This window comes from Nycticebus coucang, chromosome 4 (assembly GCF_027406575.1).
Source record: "Nycticebus coucang isolate mNycCou1 chromosome 4, mNycCou1.pri, whole genome shotgun sequence".
Classification (NCBI taxonomy): domain Eukaryota; kingdom Metazoa; phylum Chordata; class Mammalia; order Primates; family Lorisidae; genus Nycticebus; species Nycticebus coucang.
Window position 1 is genome coordinate 132,279,826 of NC_069783.1, and position 17,519 is coordinate 132,297,344.

General features: G+C 37.8%; 2 long non-coding RNA genes across 2 annotated transcripts; one reads left to right on the forward strand and one right to left on the reverse strand.

Moving 5' to 3' along the window:
- Positions 1–350: 350 nt before the first annotated feature.
- On the reverse strand, positions 351–8,948 carry LOC128583521 (uncharacterized). The gene is made up of 3 exons (XR_008379485.1): positions 8,770–8,948; positions 3,708–3,881; positions 351–453 (listed from the first exon to the last, which is right to left on the reverse strand). It is a non-coding gene; the product is annotated as an uncharacterized LOC128583521 (long non-coding RNA).
- Positions 8,949–10,316: 1,368 nt separating this feature from the next.
- On the forward strand, positions 10,317–11,460 carry LOC128583515 (uncharacterized). Its single transcript, XR_008379480.1, has 3 exons — positions 10,317–10,351; positions 10,711–10,814; positions 11,019–11,460. It is a non-coding gene; the product is annotated as an uncharacterized LOC128583515 (long non-coding RNA).
- Positions 11,461–17,519: the final 6,059 nt, after the last annotated feature.

The following is a 17,519-nucleotide window of genomic DNA, read 5'->3' on the forward strand; positions in this document are numbered from 1 at the left end:
TATTGACACATACACGGACTGCCGAAGGGCACAGACAAAGGGGCTTCTCTATGCATCAGAAAATGGCTCAAGTATTTTCTTGCTTTTAAAAATAAATTTTAGCCAGAGAAAATATCTCAAATACAGAACCTAATTAATAATCTAGTTTTAAATCTTGAGAATCACTCTGTTTGCTGGAAATAACTACTATGTCAAGATTTGTCAGTTCTCGGGGGCACCTGTGGCTCAGTGAGTAGGGCGCCAGCCCCATATGCCGAGGGTGGCGGGTTCAAACCCAGCCCCGGCCAAACTGCAACCAAAAAATAGCCGGGCGTTGTGGCGGGCGCCTGTAGTCCCAGCTGCTCGGGAGGCTGAGGCAAGAGAATCACGTAAGCCCAAGAGTTAGAGGTTGCTGTGAGCGGTGTGACGTTATGGCACTCTACCTGAGGGCGGGACAGTGAGACTCTGTCTCTACTGAAAAAAAGAAAAAAAAGATATGTCAGTTCTCATTTGGAACGTAAAATATGTCATGGCTAGGACCACCTTAAAAGTATTAACAATATTTATCATCAAATAAAGTATTAGGCACAGCTGAATAGACTCACTTCCAGTCATACATATGTATCTGTCTTTACAATCAAAGATGTTTTTCTTCTTTCAGAGTGCAATTTTCTGGTAAGCAATATCGTAAATCACATAAAGGCTGGATTCAAATGAATAATAAACCGTTATTAGTATGAGCAAGAAGGAAGATGTAAGCAAAAGAGATCTGTCTAGTCCCTGGAAAGACCTGGGTTCCTCTTTGCTCCACTAACAAAGCATGACGTCATCTTGGTTAAATCAACTTGGTTGTACAGATGCTACTGTCTCCATTCACCAGTATACTGCATAAAAACTATGACAGGTTTAAATACAAATCAATTGATGTATGTGAACACATATTTTAAAATTTTAATTAACATATCAATTTTCCAAGTTAAAAAAATCCATTTGAATTCATGAAAAGAATGTGCACCCCCAGGCAATATTTATGAAGGATGATTACCTTTAACACCTCTTCACTATATACTTTTTCTAAAGCACTTTTTTTTTTTTTTTTTCAGAGTCTCACTCTGTTGCCCTGGGTAGAGAGCTGTGGTATGATAGCTCACAGCAATCTCAATCTCCTGGGCTCAAGAAGAATATCTTGCCTCACCCTCCCAAGTGACTGGGCTATAGGCACCCTCCACAATGCCTAGGAAGTTTTTCTACTTTTAGTAGAGCCAGGGTCTTGCTCTGGCTCATGGTGGTCTGGAGCACCGGAGCTCAGGTCATCCTGCTGCCTCAACCTCCCAGAGTGCTGGGATGTCAGATGGGAGCCACCATGCCCACCAGCCTGTCTTCTTTCCTGTAGGTTGTAACACAAGTGTGGCAGGTGGTTTAGCATTCAGATCATCCTCTAAATCTGTGTCAACTATCCCAAATCTAAAAAAAAAAAAAAAAAAAAAAAAAGATCTGCTTGGTGCCTATATTGGTTTTCACAGCTGTGTAACAAACAGTTTTAAGTTTACCAGTTTAACCTACATCTGTTTATTATCTCACAGTAACTATGGGTCAGGAATCTAGGCACAGATTAGCTGGGTTCTATTCTCTGATGAGACTGTACCCAAAGTATCAGCTAGGGCTGCTGTTCTCTCCTCGAGCTCACAGTCATCTTCCAAGTTTACGGGGCTGTTGACAGAATTTATTTTCATGCCATGTAAGACCATGGACCCAGCACAGCAGTTCTCCTCAGTTCACAGGTGGTTCACAAAGTAGTGGTTTGCTTTCTTCAGGAAGACCAAGATAATGTCCTTGAGACATCATTCATTCTCTTTTAAAGACTTCACCTGCTTAGGGCAGGCACACCAAAATAAATTCCTGTCTTGATTAACTCAAATTCAACTGATTATGGATGCCAATTATATGTACAAAATACTTTAACTCTCGCCATGTCATCTAATCATGACATAACCTCCGCTATATTCCCAGCTACCACCTATACCCAAGGAGATTGGATTATACAGGATGTCAGGGGAGCTGTCTTGTAACTCTGGCTACCATAGTTATGTAAATGCAATAAAACTTCAAAGACCATCAGTGCACGAATCAATAAAATGTGGTATCTGTGTACCATGGAGTAATACCCATAAAAATGAACAAAAACCATGGCAATCTAGTATCTCGTAATGACATAGATGGAACTGGAAACCATTCTTCTAAGTGAAGTGTGCCGAAAATGAGGGGGAAAACACACCACTTGTACTCAATACTAAATTGCAACTAGTCAATTAACACTTAACATATGAAAATACAACTTAACTAAAATATAGTGGGGGGGAGGAAGGGGAGCAGGGAGCAGGTAAACTCACACCTAAAGGGTGCAGTCTGCGCATTCTGGATGATCGGAATGCTTATAGCATGCACTTAAAATGTGCAAAAGAAAATTAGGTGACTAAAATGTGTGCAACCCTGTAACACTCTGGAGTAAAAAGTAAATAAAGAAAAAATCTCAGAGACCTCTAACTCCTCTTTTTAAATTAAATTAAATTAATTAATTATTATTATTTTGAGACATAGTCTCTCTCTTTTACCTGGGCTATAGTGTCATGGCCTCAGCCGAGTTGGCAACCTTAAATTCCTGAGTTCAAGCGATCCTCCTGCCTCAGCTCCCAAGGAGTTGGGACTACAGGCACCTGCCACAATGTCAGGTTAATTTTTTTCTTTTTTTAGTTGGGACAGGATCTTGCTCTTACTTGAGTCTGGAACTCCTGAGCTCAAGTGATGCTCCTGCCGTGGCCTCTCAGAGACCTAGGATTATAGGCACGAGCCATGATACCTAGCCTCTAACTCCTCTTACAATCACCTCCAAATCCTGTTTCATTTCCACCGAGATTACCTTTTTTTATGTTTGGGCATGAGGCTCAAGTTTCTGCATTTCTAACTGCAGCCTGAGCTAACACGGCTGTTCTGCAAACCACACTTCATTAGAACTTACTAACACTGTGACGTGTGCCACTTGTTGTAGCAAGTCTGCGTTCTGCTGCGAACATTCGTTCTAAGCACACTTCGTCATTCTCCTCCGATTCTCCATCTGTCCCATCATTTCTCCTACTTGCGTTTTCACAATAACCTCTTTGATGTTTTATCTTTATACCCTCAAATCCTAGGAAGGCTTTTGAAAATGACGACAACAACAAAAACCCAACTAAATCTATCTTTTGTAGGGATTTCCTTCCACTGAAAACTTCTAAAATACTTGTTCTCCCTAGTATACTCATAATAAAAAAGGAAAGGTGGTACGCACATGTGAAAATGCTTGAGGACAAGCCACAAAGTTACGTTTACAGGGAGGAAAAAATCTAGTCAAAAGAAGAATTCACTTTCTTCCACATATATGAGTACCAACAACCTTTTCTAGGAAATACCAAAGTTTGGGTGTAAATAAACAAATCTTGCACCCAAAATAATCTGACATATTGCTAGACTTAATTATTTTTGTGACTATAATGCTTATGAATGAATACAAAGTGTTGTATTTGTAATGATAAACCTTAGCAGTATTTTTCTTCTCAAATCAATGAGAACATCCCTTATGATTGATAAATAACATTAGTGCAGTACATTCTCTAATATTAAGCACAATTTAATATTCCTCTTTTACTGATGCATTAAAGAAACACAGATTCTTCCATAACATGCTTAAGTACCTGGGCTTCCCGCTCCCAGGTCCAGTCTGTGATGGGGTGAGGAGCACCAGCGCTTTTCCAGGACATGCGCTACGTCTCCTTGTGTTTGCGTCTGAGAAGAGGGCATGAGCGGTGAAGGAGCATAATCCAGAGGGAAGGAGAAGTGGAGGACAACTCTAGTGCCATGAACCCCGTCTATTGGGATACAATACACAGAGGCCCAAGTAGCAGAAAAACACAAAAAGAAAAGGAAAAGGAAAAAATATGCATATGTTTCATTCATGCAAGTAGCCAATTTCCATTCAGTAAACTGGAATTAAATGTATGATTAATTTACTTCTCTATATAATTTTCGAATGCCTGATGACCCTTGTTTGCTGTTTTTTCCTGATAAATATACTTTTAAGGATTAATGACATAATACAGGTAAAGTTTATTTTTAAACGATTATTTTTGTTGACACCTAGACTTATGAATCACTCGGAACCTGTAGTCAATTGTTCTTAATGAATGAAAAATAAAACACATAATTAATGGATTTTCATGATAGATGGTAGTGAGCAAACTATTTGTAATGGTAATTAATTATCCCTCCTGCATTTCTAATGAACAGAACACATGGTGCATTTTAATTGCTTTAATGAATAGTTATCAGGTATTTTTTTTAAACTTCATTTATACCACAATTTAGATGTAATGAAAGACAAATCTATCATCAATTTAAATTAGCCATGAACAGGTTATTGTACCATTCAAATATTCAAAATAGTTGTTTCTTTCTAAAGATATATACACAAACACACAATACATCAAATTATCAATGAATCTTTCTTTTTTTTCCTTAAAGTCCCCTCGTTTAAAGCAAATTGTTACTATTTCTTCTTATTTATATAGTCTAAAAAAAAATCAGAGTATTTACAAGGTCTTGGATAGCAACTTCAAACCTTCAAAATCCTAAGAAATAATAAACCATGTACAATCTTTCATTACACCTTTATTTTATTTGTCATAAAAGACATCAAAATTCTTCATTCTCTGTAGAGATAAAAAAGAAAACTACTAAGCCATGAATGCAGCTTTGAATTTAATGTAGGAGAGTACAGATGAGTACAACTCCACCTGACTTGTTAAACAAAACACAGCAGTTCTTTCTGCTACTGGGCCTGTCTCTCATCCCATTTGCCCATGTACACAAAAAATTAACACCAAAAATAACGGTGTTTGGCTTCCAACAGAATTTATCATATAAAATATGATGTATGAAATACGGATATACTGACAATAATAACCTTATGGAAAAAAAAGAGCATCGCAGCCCATCCTCATCCCCATCGCATGCCCCACCAGGGGCATGAGTTCTCAAAATTCACTTCCAAAACTCCCTCATATACAGAACCAAAGTCAAGATCTTGCATGACTTTGAAAATCAAAACAGCTTCATGTCATCAGCTCGATAAACCAAAACTCTTTTTTTTTTTTTCTTGTGGTTTTTGGCTGGGGCTGGGTTTGAACCCACCACCTACGGCATATGGGACCGGCGCCCTACTCCTTGAGCCACAGGCGCCGCCAAAACTCTTGAATTATACCCAACAGACTTGACACACCATTTTCTTCACACACTCAATCCTATATTCCAACTCAAGAAAAAGTGTATAATTTTAATTGTGATCTCAGAGCATTCAACAGGTGGTTGGAGAAAAACGAACACAAACCCCGGCAACAAAAAGCAAAATGCAACAAAAGAAAGGGCTCATGAAATTCAATCAGCACAGTGCACACTCTCAACTCAATTCACTATATAAAAGTAATGGCTGGGATTCTTTGATTTGGTACTATAGTTATATTATTTCTGGTAAATGCTTTTATAATCTATGGGGCAGTTTGAACGGCCAAGTCAAAGATAATTGTACACAAATGAATAAGAGGTTACCTACAGATAATGTTGGAAAATACAAAAACGTCAAACAAATTTAGAAAGCAGTCATGAAAAAATACATATAATTTGTTTTTAAAGAATTTTTGGAGCGTCAAATTTTACATGAAATGAAAATTCCTCTCCCTGGTAGTGAAATGAGGAACAGCAGAAGTCTCCTAAATATGTACAGTGGTATCTGAAGTTGAAATATTGAACTAGTCCTAAAAAGTGATTTCTTTGAATACTAGTCACAATTGCTAGGTGTGATTCAAGAAAATAGCTAAAATTCTGAATTGGGGTGGGAGTTGCATAAAGAAGTAAAATGAAAATCAGTCACTGAAGAAGTAAAACATATTCAAGTATTTCCAGGCGGTAAAAAGCAACCTCACGTAGGGCGAGTCCTGACTGCTCTAAAGAAATGTTGTATAATCTGTTATCCGTGGAAAAACCAGCATAGGTCATTTACAAAGCCTGAGGGAGATTCGAAGTACATTGATATATAAGCAGATGGGAAATACTCATGAACATGAAAATAGATCTATCAATAGTTATAACTTAATGGAAATCTAGTGAAAGTTTGTTTTTTATATAGAACAATAGTAATTAAAAACATAATATAAGAAGACTCTTGAACATACGTCATGTTAGCAGGATTTTCAAGAAGCTATTGCTGGTACATAAATTCAGATTTTATTTTATGGTCATTACTATAAAAATATCTGAGATTAGAAGGAAGATAGATAAGCCATCAGCAACAGGTCATGTTTAATTTAGAGATTTGGTATTACGCAGTCTCACTCTCACTGCAGAATATTTTTTATAGAATTGTTTGATATTTTCACATGCAAATGTTTCTGTCATTGGTGTTAGGACAATTTTTCACAAATAGGGACTCACTGCTGCTACCTCTAAACGGCTAACATGGTTTGACTTATTTTTTTTAAGTGGGTAAATAAATGATACTGAAATGCACTTCAAATGATAAGATGATTAATTTTGGGAAATATTTTTTTAGGAAGTTCAGAAGAATTTGACTAGTTGGTAAATATACAACATGTACTTTGTTTAACCGATTGATATACTTTCAAAACATGAAGGACCACAAACTAGGCAAAGAAACAAGCACTTCCAACTGTTCCAGATTTTTTTTAATGTTGCCAATATATTTTATTTTATATCTCTGACCCTGATACTTCAGGTCTAAAGGAACTCTTAGAAAATATTATCTTACATCTCTTTAATTTTTTTAGTTTTTTTCTAGTAATTTTTTTCTTTTTTTGTTGAATCGTAAACACATAGATCATATATACATTAGAGCATTTATGGGGCACAACATGCTGATTTCATATAGAATTAGGAATGCTTACATCACGCTGGTTAATATACGCAAGCCTGCGTGCCTCACTTATCACTATTATTTAGACAATAAACTTTTATAGCAGAACAGGTGCACCAATATTAAGTTAAATTGAATTCAGCCACGACGTTTCATGGTTCTGGAAGCATGGCTCTGGCATACAATCAAGTAAAACTTTTCAATTATCAGTGAAGAACACATTGATTATGTCATATGGGTGATGGTGTAGAGGTCTCTCTCCTAAAAAATATACATTGCTAAACATGGTTATTATTCCAAATATATTTTATTTCTGTAGCCTTTTGAGAAGAGACAGATCTGGATGCTCAGGAAGCTCATTCCCTCTTCCCTCCTCCTCGAACACATAAACACACAGACACGATGGGTTGGGGAACTTAGAAAACCTCGGTTCATCTGCTTTGAGTTAGCTCAGTAGGACAGGCTGATTCTGTTATTTTAAAATTTTTTTTTTTAATTGTTGGAGATTCATTGTGCATTTGTTAGGTAAAGTCCCTCTGAAAGAGGCTCACTGTATCAGAGAACTTCCATCATTACACAATTACATGGAAGTTTTTATTCACCGACTTTATAAATAGGTAAGGTTTATTTATTAAGGTTTATTAAGGTTTATTTTTTTTCAATTGAAAAGTGGACCCTAATCCAGATAGTCCATCTCTGATTGGAATAAACTACCTAATAATACAGGTTTGGGAAATATGGTATCTTACTATATCTTTTGCTGGGAAACTTTTCCCCAGTATACTTTACATTTGCACAAATGGCACTAGTTGTAAGTAGCTGTAACTCCTAAATAGGACAGGTGATGGCAATACAAGGATACAGACCAGTTTAATATGCCTGGTTTTGAAAAGAGTCTCCATCTAACCCCCACACATCAAACTCTGGAGGAAATCATCCCTTCCAGGGGCTGTAGCAGATCATAGAGGAGGCTGGTGGTGAGTTTCTGCTAGTTTCCAAGTGACAACTAGAAAATCCCCCAGCTTGGAATCTTCCACAAGGGCTGTTGAGGAACCCTCCCCACACCCTGAACAGGACAGCATATGTACAATGGCTGTGAGCTCCAGAACAAGTTAGTCAGACGTACCTTACAGAGCTGGGGACCTGCCAAGGGACCAGCCTCTGGGGCAGCAGCACAGAAGTCTGTCAGTCACCAAAACCCCAAGGCAAGAGGCAATTAGAAAAGGGGGGGGGGAGGTTCAGCAATGTCTTCAAAGCATGCAGATCGTTGAAAAACAGGTGTGTTTGCTACCAAATGAAAACCCCAGGTAGGAAAAACAGGAGAGAAGAAAAGGAGGCCAGACTATTTGGAGTTCAGAGCATTCCTGCAAGAACAGATGCGCTTTATGGCTGACCGTGGGAGGATTATAAAACCAACCGGATCAGCAATAGATTTCACAGAGAGGAGGAGGTGGAGTTTCTCAGTCTCCGCACTACTGACGTTTTGGAATAGACAATTATTTCTTTGGGTGGGCCGTTATGGGTATTACATACTTCTAAAATATTTTTATTTATTTTTAAATTAGTTTGGGTAGATAGTAGTTGTGTACATTGAAGGGCTGCACATGAGTTTTTTGTAGTTTCCTAAAGCTTTATTGTTCTGAACACTCCTAATAACCTGCTGGGGCCAGACACTGCAGGATCAAATACAGGCTGACCATGATCAAAGCTCCACTGTCCTGAGCCTCAACTGCCCCTGTGGGCTGGAGCACAGCAGACCGCATGGTAGTTATTAGAACTTTCTGAGAGGAGCAAGGGACCTGGGGATTAAAAAACAACCAAACCATACCTACCAGTAAATAAGAGTGCCCAAACCGACTAATGTCATTAGCGCTCAGAATCCCCCCTGCCAGGAAGTAATAACCTTCAGGACGATTGAACAAAACAGGATTTCGCTGCTCAGATGCTTTGAGTTTGGGAGGTGCTGGTTTCATTGACAACTCTGGTCAGGCTTTTGTTTTGTTTTGTTTTGTTTCAATCTTCTCAGGCACTTCTGCCTGACACTTCTCTGCTACAGGACAGAGCTTCACGGGAACGGAGGCGAGCCCCGCAGCAGGCCCTTCCCGGGGGCCATGGCCACGCAGCCCGTTCTGTCGTCCACGTGTCCAGCAGTCTGCTCCGCTTCCAGCCTTCCCTCGCCGCCTCTTGTCCTCATCCAGCTCTGGCTTTGCTCCTCTGCATCTGCCTTCCTGCCTTTGTCCTTGTTCTGAAGTGCCCTTCTATCCCTTACGCCCTGCTTCTCTGCTGCCAGAGCTCCTTTTAAACAGGGAACTCCGGACCTTGGTCCACTCCATGGCCGAGAGCCCCTGTCGGGCACTCAGCCTCTTGGCTTCCCTCTCCTTGCAGAATGCCAGGCCTCCCGGCTGACCCCGCCAGGGTGGGGATGGGCTGGGTCCTCGGGCGGGTCACGGCCACCGCGCAGGCCCAGCCTCCTCCCAGGCTTTCTCGTACAGCCACCGCCTTGGGACGAATGTGTCGCTTCAGGCTGTAAGTGGGAAGTTTTGATACACGCCCACAATGTGTATGAATCAAATCAGGGGAATGGGGGTGTCCGTCACCCCAGGCATTTATAATTCCTTTGTGCTAGGAACATTCCAGTCCCGTGCTTTTATTCATTTTAAGTGTACCCTAAGTTGTTTTTGATTATATAGAATAAAACACTATTAGATGTGCACACACATATATAGTTGTGCTATGAAATATTGTTCATCCTCCCTATCGTACTAACTTTTTCTGCTTATTAATGATCCCCCTTTGACTCCCTGCCACCACTCCCAGCCTCTGGTAACTAGCATTCTACTCTCTTCATCATAACATCAGTTGCATTAATATTTAGCTCCCACACACGAGTGAGGACATGTGAGATTTGTTCTTCTGTGCTGGCTTACTTCCCTTACCAGAATGTCTTCCGCAGCAGCCTGGCCTCTACCTGCCAGACGCCGGTAGCATTCCTCAGGGCTGCTAACTGCGACTACCAGAAACATTTCCAGACACTGCCATGTGTCCCTACAGCAAAATCATCCCCGTTTTAGAACAACCACTACAGAACATCACTCTTCAAAAGTGACAAAAATGCATCTTTACATAGCTTTTGGGTTTTGTGGAACGTGTGTTAGAGGGTTCGGCATTTGGTACTAATGGTTTATCTAAGTAACATTATTGGTCTACCCAGGGCTAATATGCTGAAGTATTCGGTTCATTTCCTCTAGAAATACAAGCAAGAACTTTCTCACAAATTTGATCTTCCTATGACACTTCCAAATGCCTGTATGAAGTGATGTATGAAGGAAAAACATCTGGACTGACAAAGCCAGTAAAGCACCTTACCCAGCATTTCCTTTGCAAATCACTAAATCCACGTTGTAAACCACCAAGGTAATGAAACCTCCAAAAAAACCCCCTGAAATAACCAACATAATTCTTTTTCTGGCTTACGAAACTACCAACTCGGCCAGCCTTTTCAGTGATAACCATGTAAGATCAGCCAGTCCCTTCTATTCAGCTATTGTAAAATGCACATGAATATACACGCTTTGCTGCGTTCTTAGGCACCCACGAGTGTTTTTTTGTTTTTTGTTTTCAGTTTTTGGCTGGGGCCAGGTTTGAACCCACCACCTCTGGTATATGGGGCCGGCACCCTACTCCTCTGAGCCACAGGCGCCACCCTGGCACCCAAGAGTGTTAAAGGAAGGATCAAGGCAACTTTTTAATTATTTTTTTTTCTTTAACCTCAGCAGATAGCTGGCTGTCATTGCTCAGACGGTGTGCACCAGGGTAAACATGACAGAGGACACAGACTTTCCTTTAGGTGACAGCTGATATCCTTGGTCTGCAGATGGTAAGCATGGGAACTACATAATAATGATTGTATTTCTGTGCAACTTACTCCTCCAGAAAAAGTCAAAGTAATAACACGTCTCATTCCTGAGACAGCACGTCATGTAATCATGGAGAAGTTAGGAGGCTGGGGGAGGGGGTAAATGTATCCCTTCCTTGCGAGTCTGCACAAAAATCTCCAGTCAGCTTCCTGTCATCTTCCCAGGATGTAGGTCCTACCGTTACCTTCTCACCATGTTACGTATGTCACTGCCCATGTTATCCGCTGGAGGAGATATCATTGATCTCACATCCCCCAAATGTCTCAGAACCTCTTTGATCTGGAATGAAGCAGAGATGAACAGAGAAACGTGGAATTGTTCTATGAGAACTGAAGTCTGGACTCTGGACAGCTGGGTCTGTACAGTCCTGGAGGGTCATTTCTTCTCTTCTTGGCAGATTATTAAACCGCTGATTCAGCAGGTCGGGGGTGGCCGGGTAGGGACAGGCTGACCCGGTGGCTGCTCCTGGAGCACTCCTTCTTGCTCAGGCCACTTTCTCAGACGGAGAACTTCTAGTTTCACGTGTTTGCATGACTCTTCCCTGTTTGTGGACCCCATAATGTGAATCATTGTAAAAGTGGGGACTTATAAACTGGAAAGTCGGCTATCGTGGATGCAGCCCATCTGTGATAGCCTAAGTTGTGAGCTCAAGGATAACCTTTTGATATTGTTGTGTTCCTCTACTTAAACTTCATTGAAGTACTTTCCCAACAAAGTTTATTTTAAATCTACACTGCGTGTGACTATTGCTATCTAGCTGTAACTCTTTCATATCACAGGTTTATTCTAGAACCTCCTATAATGCTTATAATTCTTACCATGTTACATATATTTATTTTTTTATTCAAATATTTTATTATTAATGATTTCTTTTTGCTTGTTTAGATATTCCTTCTATTATAACTAGAGTTATTGTCTTTCTAGGGATATTGGTCTATCAGATAGCAAATTCAGTTTGCTCTGGGGGTTTGGAAGGATGGTAGCAAACAGCTGGCCCACTGAGAGGTGCACATATCTGATATTGGGTGTTGTTATATATGCAAATACCTTCGGGCTTTCCTGTAGATTCATAATCACACAATTGTGACAGTTTGTCTAGTTTATGTTATTCAGTTAACTCTCAAAATGCTCATGGACTTTTTAACAATATATTCTTGATAATTAAGATTCTGCCAGTAAGAAAACCTTGGAAAACGAAACACCATCCAACAATGAGTTGAACTGCAAATTCAAATTCAATTTCTTCATGTTTGTCATTTAATAAAACTATTATTCCCAAAATTGTTTCTGTCACTAGTATAATTTTAGGATATTTTTGTTTCCATGTAGTTTCAAGGTTTTTTTGTCTTAACAAATGTAGTGGAGTGTAATGAGTTTTCAGGAAGTTTCTATTTATATATTTTCTCTCTCTTTCTTTCTTTCTTTTCTTTCTTTCTTTCTTTCTTTCTTTCTTTCTTTCTTTCTTTCTTTCTTTCTTTCTTTTTCTTTCATCCGTTCGTTCTTTCTTTCTTTTTGAGACAGAGTCTCACTATGTCATCCCCTGGTAGAGTGCCATGGCATCACAGCTCACAGAAACCTCAGACTCTCAGACTCTTGGGCTTAAGTGATTCTCTTGCCTCAGCGTCCCAAGTAGCTCTATGTACATATTTTCATAATGAAAGTTGTGCCTGCTATTTAAATGCAATGACATCTGACATGGGTAAGAAGCCTTACTCAAAAGAGCTCATACATTGTACAATTCCATTAACATGAAGTTTTAGAATGGACACACATATTAGAACAGTGGAAAACTAAAATTGGGATTGATGTGGAAAGCGCATGGATTTGCTTTCAAGAATAAGGTAATATTTTATCTATGGACAGAGGATTTGATTATACAAGTAGAATCATTTATCAAAATTTAGGCAAAGTACACTTAGATTTATGGATTTCATTTTATCTTGAAAGAAAGAAATGAAATGCTGACTTCTAGTATTTAAAGAAAATATGCTAATGTCTGCACTTTACCTTGGAAGGCATCCAAAAATAAAATGAATTGATAGATAGGCATGTTAATGATAAAATCTAGGTAGTGGACATATAGGTGTTCTTTGCAATACTTTTTAACTTTGCTACATTTGTGGAAGTTTTTATTATAAAATATTACAAAATAAGTAAGCATAATATACTTTTATAAGTACTCAAATAATGATATAATGAAATAAATTATTATACATACAATAAAGGTATAATGAAATAAGATAAGGTACATGTTAGAATTGCCAGCTACATACGCAACATACTGACAGTTAATCATAATACCAACTAATAACACAAGAAGCCCTGAGAACACATTAGTCAGGACAGTATTGTTAATCCCTCGAAATATGAGTAGAGCATAATTATCACATACAATATGAAAACAATTATTATAATGAGAATAATTTGATGTGAAAAGCCCTGAGATTTTTGAATTGTATGTTTCAATTTTTCCAGTACAAAACTTTCCTCAGAATTAATTACAGGAAAGCAATTATTATGTAATGTGAAGAATTCTACTAATGAAAAGAAAATGATTTATGTGAAATCTAAGAGGATGCAGAGCAAGTGTAAAATTAGCTTTCTGAAAATTGGACTCATCCCTTATCCCATTCTCTTTAGAAGATCATCTCCTTTCAATGCGAAGTATTTCATAGATCCTTGAAATTTTTCAGAAATGTATTGAAATGAAATGATCAGGCACTCCTCAAGTTTCCACTCTGAAAACCGCTGGTTGTAATTCATGGTTTTTCCTTCCTCTGAAATGACTGTGTCATATTGTTCATCAGTTACATAGTTAATTTCGTAAAATAATTAATGTATATCATATCAACACCCTTCTTACAAATCTCTTTATGTTCAGCTTTTTTATCCCTTCAATAAAATCAACATAGGTAGTATATCTTATTTTTAAGCCTTGTATTTCAATCTGTCTCCAAAATATTCCTATGGGTCCAGAGAGTACATCTCAAACTGATTTTTCAAATTGTGATTAAAGATCTTGATGAAATAATTAGATCTCACTTGGTAACTATTAAAAATACGATAAATGTGTGCTATTTCTTGAAATTACCTTTTAATAATTTTAGCTTGAAGGACCTAGTGATTTATATTTCAAGCATGCCTTCTAGATAATTCTAATAAACCTAAAATGTGGAATGATTATTTAATTTTAATTCAATTATATTTTTAATTTTTTTAGAGTATTACTGGGTTCTATTTTTATTTTTTATTAATTTTAGAGTATAATTTGCATTTGTACATTTGAAATCAATATTATAAGTGTGCCCTTTACCCAGAATAAGTGTGCTGACCAGTTAGGGGTGAGGTTACCCTACCTCTCCTCCCCATACCCTGTTAGATTTTCACTGAGTTTTACTTCCGTAAGTGCTTATAAGTATTGATTCACTAGTTCCCTTTTAGGATTGAACACATGTGTTTGTTTTTCCATTCTTGCAATATTTCACTTAGAAGAATGGCGTCCAGTTCCATTCAAGTGCACATGTCTTTTTAACAGAATGACTTTTTTTTCCTTTGAGTAAATACACAGCAGTGGGATTGGCAGGTCCAAAAGTGAGTCTACTTTTTGTTCTTTGAAGATACATCCATCCTACTTTCCATAGAGACTGTACAGTTGGGTCTAGAGACTATTTCATTTTATTTTTTTAGAGATAATGTGAAAGAAATCAGTTTATGTTAACATAAGTGATTTTTTTTTTCTTTTTTCCTCCTGAGGTTTTTAAATATTCTTTCCATTGCTGCATTTCTCTCCATCTTATAATAGATTAGATTTATGCTTCAAGAGTTTGTGTCAGATTTGGGGAACATAAGAATTTTGTTGTGTCTTGGGTTCAATTGGTCTCTGGCTTTCGTTTCTCATATTATTCTAGTGAGAATGATTGCCTAATAAAATTTTGATAATAAATATGTGAAATTATAACTATTTACATGATTGAATTTTAAAAACTTGTTTACTTCAGTAAGGTAAAGTATCTGTGCTACTCACCCTCTGTTTAACTTAAATATCACAGAAAGCAGGATTAAAATTTGTGGATGAAATTGAATTGATATTAGCCAGTGCATTCATGAGTGAATGAAAAGAAAGAGTGAATAAAAGAAATAATACTCATGATATTTCATCAAATAGAAAGTGAATATGAAATGAGCCATTAAGTTATGCATACAAACTGTATGTATTATAATATAATCCCATTTATCTGGGATGAAAGAATGAATTGACTACTTTAAAATGTATTAACCAGGTTGGAAGGTAGTTCACGCAGAAAAGTTATCACAGTTATTCTCTCATGGTAGGACAATTAGATTCCCATGACCTTAAAGGAGATAATCTGAATTATTCTCTTTTGTATAAGATTTTCAGTAACTGTGCGTCTGAGTGGCACACTTCAACAGGAATTCTAAAATATTACAGGAAACACTTAAACAAGAGAGATGGTATAGAATGGTGGGAAGGTTATAAACTCTGTCATATAAAAAGACTGTTGGTGACGGCGCCCGTAGCTCAGTGGGTAGAGTGCCAGCCACATGCACCTGGGCTGGAGGGTTCGAATCCAGCCCTGGCCAGCTGGACAGCAACAACAACTGCAACAACAACAACAAAATGTTGTGGGTGTTATGGGAGGCACCTGCAATTCCAGCTGCTTGGGAGGCTGAGGCAAGAGAATTGCTTGAGCCCAGGAGTTTGTGAGGTTGCTGTGAGGGTGACATAGTTGACTCTGTCTCAAAAAAAAATAGGCTGTTGGAACTAGAGTTATTTAACAGAAAGCAAAGAAGGAAAGTGAGGGAAGGGAATTATCTCAGTGTTAATATTCTCACACTGCTGAAGTTCATTACTATTCAGTGCACCGGTAACTATTTCTATAATTATTTGATAACATACGCAATATTTCTGTTCAAGTTGTCTGGGAATCATTGATCCTAACATCAAAGTGTAGAAGGTTTTGAAGGGGCTGTCATGGGAAAGAAGATGTCTTGTCTTTTAATTCCAGAAGGCACAAACAGAGTAAATGGCAAGACGAATCAAAGAGATAGACCTTGAACTCCATATATCGAATTAATATCTAACTATTTCGTGCATTATCAGTAGTATTCAAGCAAAGGATATAAACATGACCATTTTCAATCATGTGATGTAAATTGGATTTTTGTTTCAGGTGGTATCCATTCAAAATGTTAAGATTGCAACATTTTAATTTAGTAAGGAAAAACAATTTGCCAGATGTTTTGTCTACCTTAAAATAGTTTATGAATCAAATAAACACTCTAACAGGCTTTTTGGTAAATCCTTTATCAATCTTTATTTTCTATTTAATCTGTGTGTCATCCAGGAAGCAACTACATATTAAAATTGATGATAGTAGTCTCTGTATCACTAATGCCTGGTACATAGCGCACACAGGTACAAAATGCTCCATTGAATAGAGATGTCAAACAAACAAACAACAAAAAAAAAACACCTTCATACCCTCAAGAGTAACCTAAAGTCCTGGAAATCTGACCGGTAGCATCATTAGATGTCAAACAAACAAACAACAACAACAACAAAAAAAAAAAAACACCTTCATATCCTCAAGAGTAACCTAAAGTGGAAATCTGACCAGTAACATCATTTTAAATAAGGTACTTCCCAGGCAGTCATGACAAAATGCCTGTTTGGTCCAGAAAGTGAAGTATGTAGACTCACTATTCATTAGTTAATTCAGTACTTAGCAGAAATTTAAGGCCAGGAGGAAGTTAGCTGAATTTTAAGGGCCTGCAGTAGGGAGGACGCATTCTTCCGTGAGTTGGGCTCTGGCATTATAATGATGTGGCAGGTCTCAAACTGGCTTGGGCATTGTTAAAGTTACGTATCAATTATAGAAAAAGAAGGCAAGCTTACATTACTCCATAACTTTGCTCCAGGCATGCTTGTAAAAATTAAGAAAAATGATATTTATTTTGCAGTAAGAACACTTAACATGATGAATGTCTAAGTGCACAATATTGTATTCTTAATTACACTGATGATGTCATTCTATAGGTGTCTATAACATGATAACTTTTTGTAATTAAAAGTTCATGACCATTGAACAGAAACTCCTTATTTTCCCCTCTCCCTATCCCCTGGCAACCACCATTCTATCCACAAGGTCTATTAGCATGACTAGTTCAGACAAATCCTATCAGGGACATAACGCATCATTTGTCATTCTGTCACTTAGCGTCATGTCCTCCAGGTGCGTAGGTGGTGTTGTCTGTGGTGCATCGTCTTTCTTTTTAAGTCTGAATGACATCCCATTTGGCACAGAGGGTGCCAAAAATGCATATGCCTTTTAAGATAGGAAAAAAAAAACTGTATTAAAATCATAATACTCAGTATATGCCAAAAACAATGCAAGGTTTTTTTTTTTTCTATTAAATCATAGCTGTGTACATTAATGGGGCACAACGTGCTGGTTTTATATATAATTTGAAATACTTTCATGAAACTGGTTAACATAGCCTCCATACAATGCAATATTATTAAGCAATAAAAAGGAATAGAGGACTGATACCTGCTACAACATATATGAGCTTTGAAAACATGATGCTAAATAAAAGAAGCTGGACATAGAAGGCCATATAGATTATGATTCTGTTTGTATCAG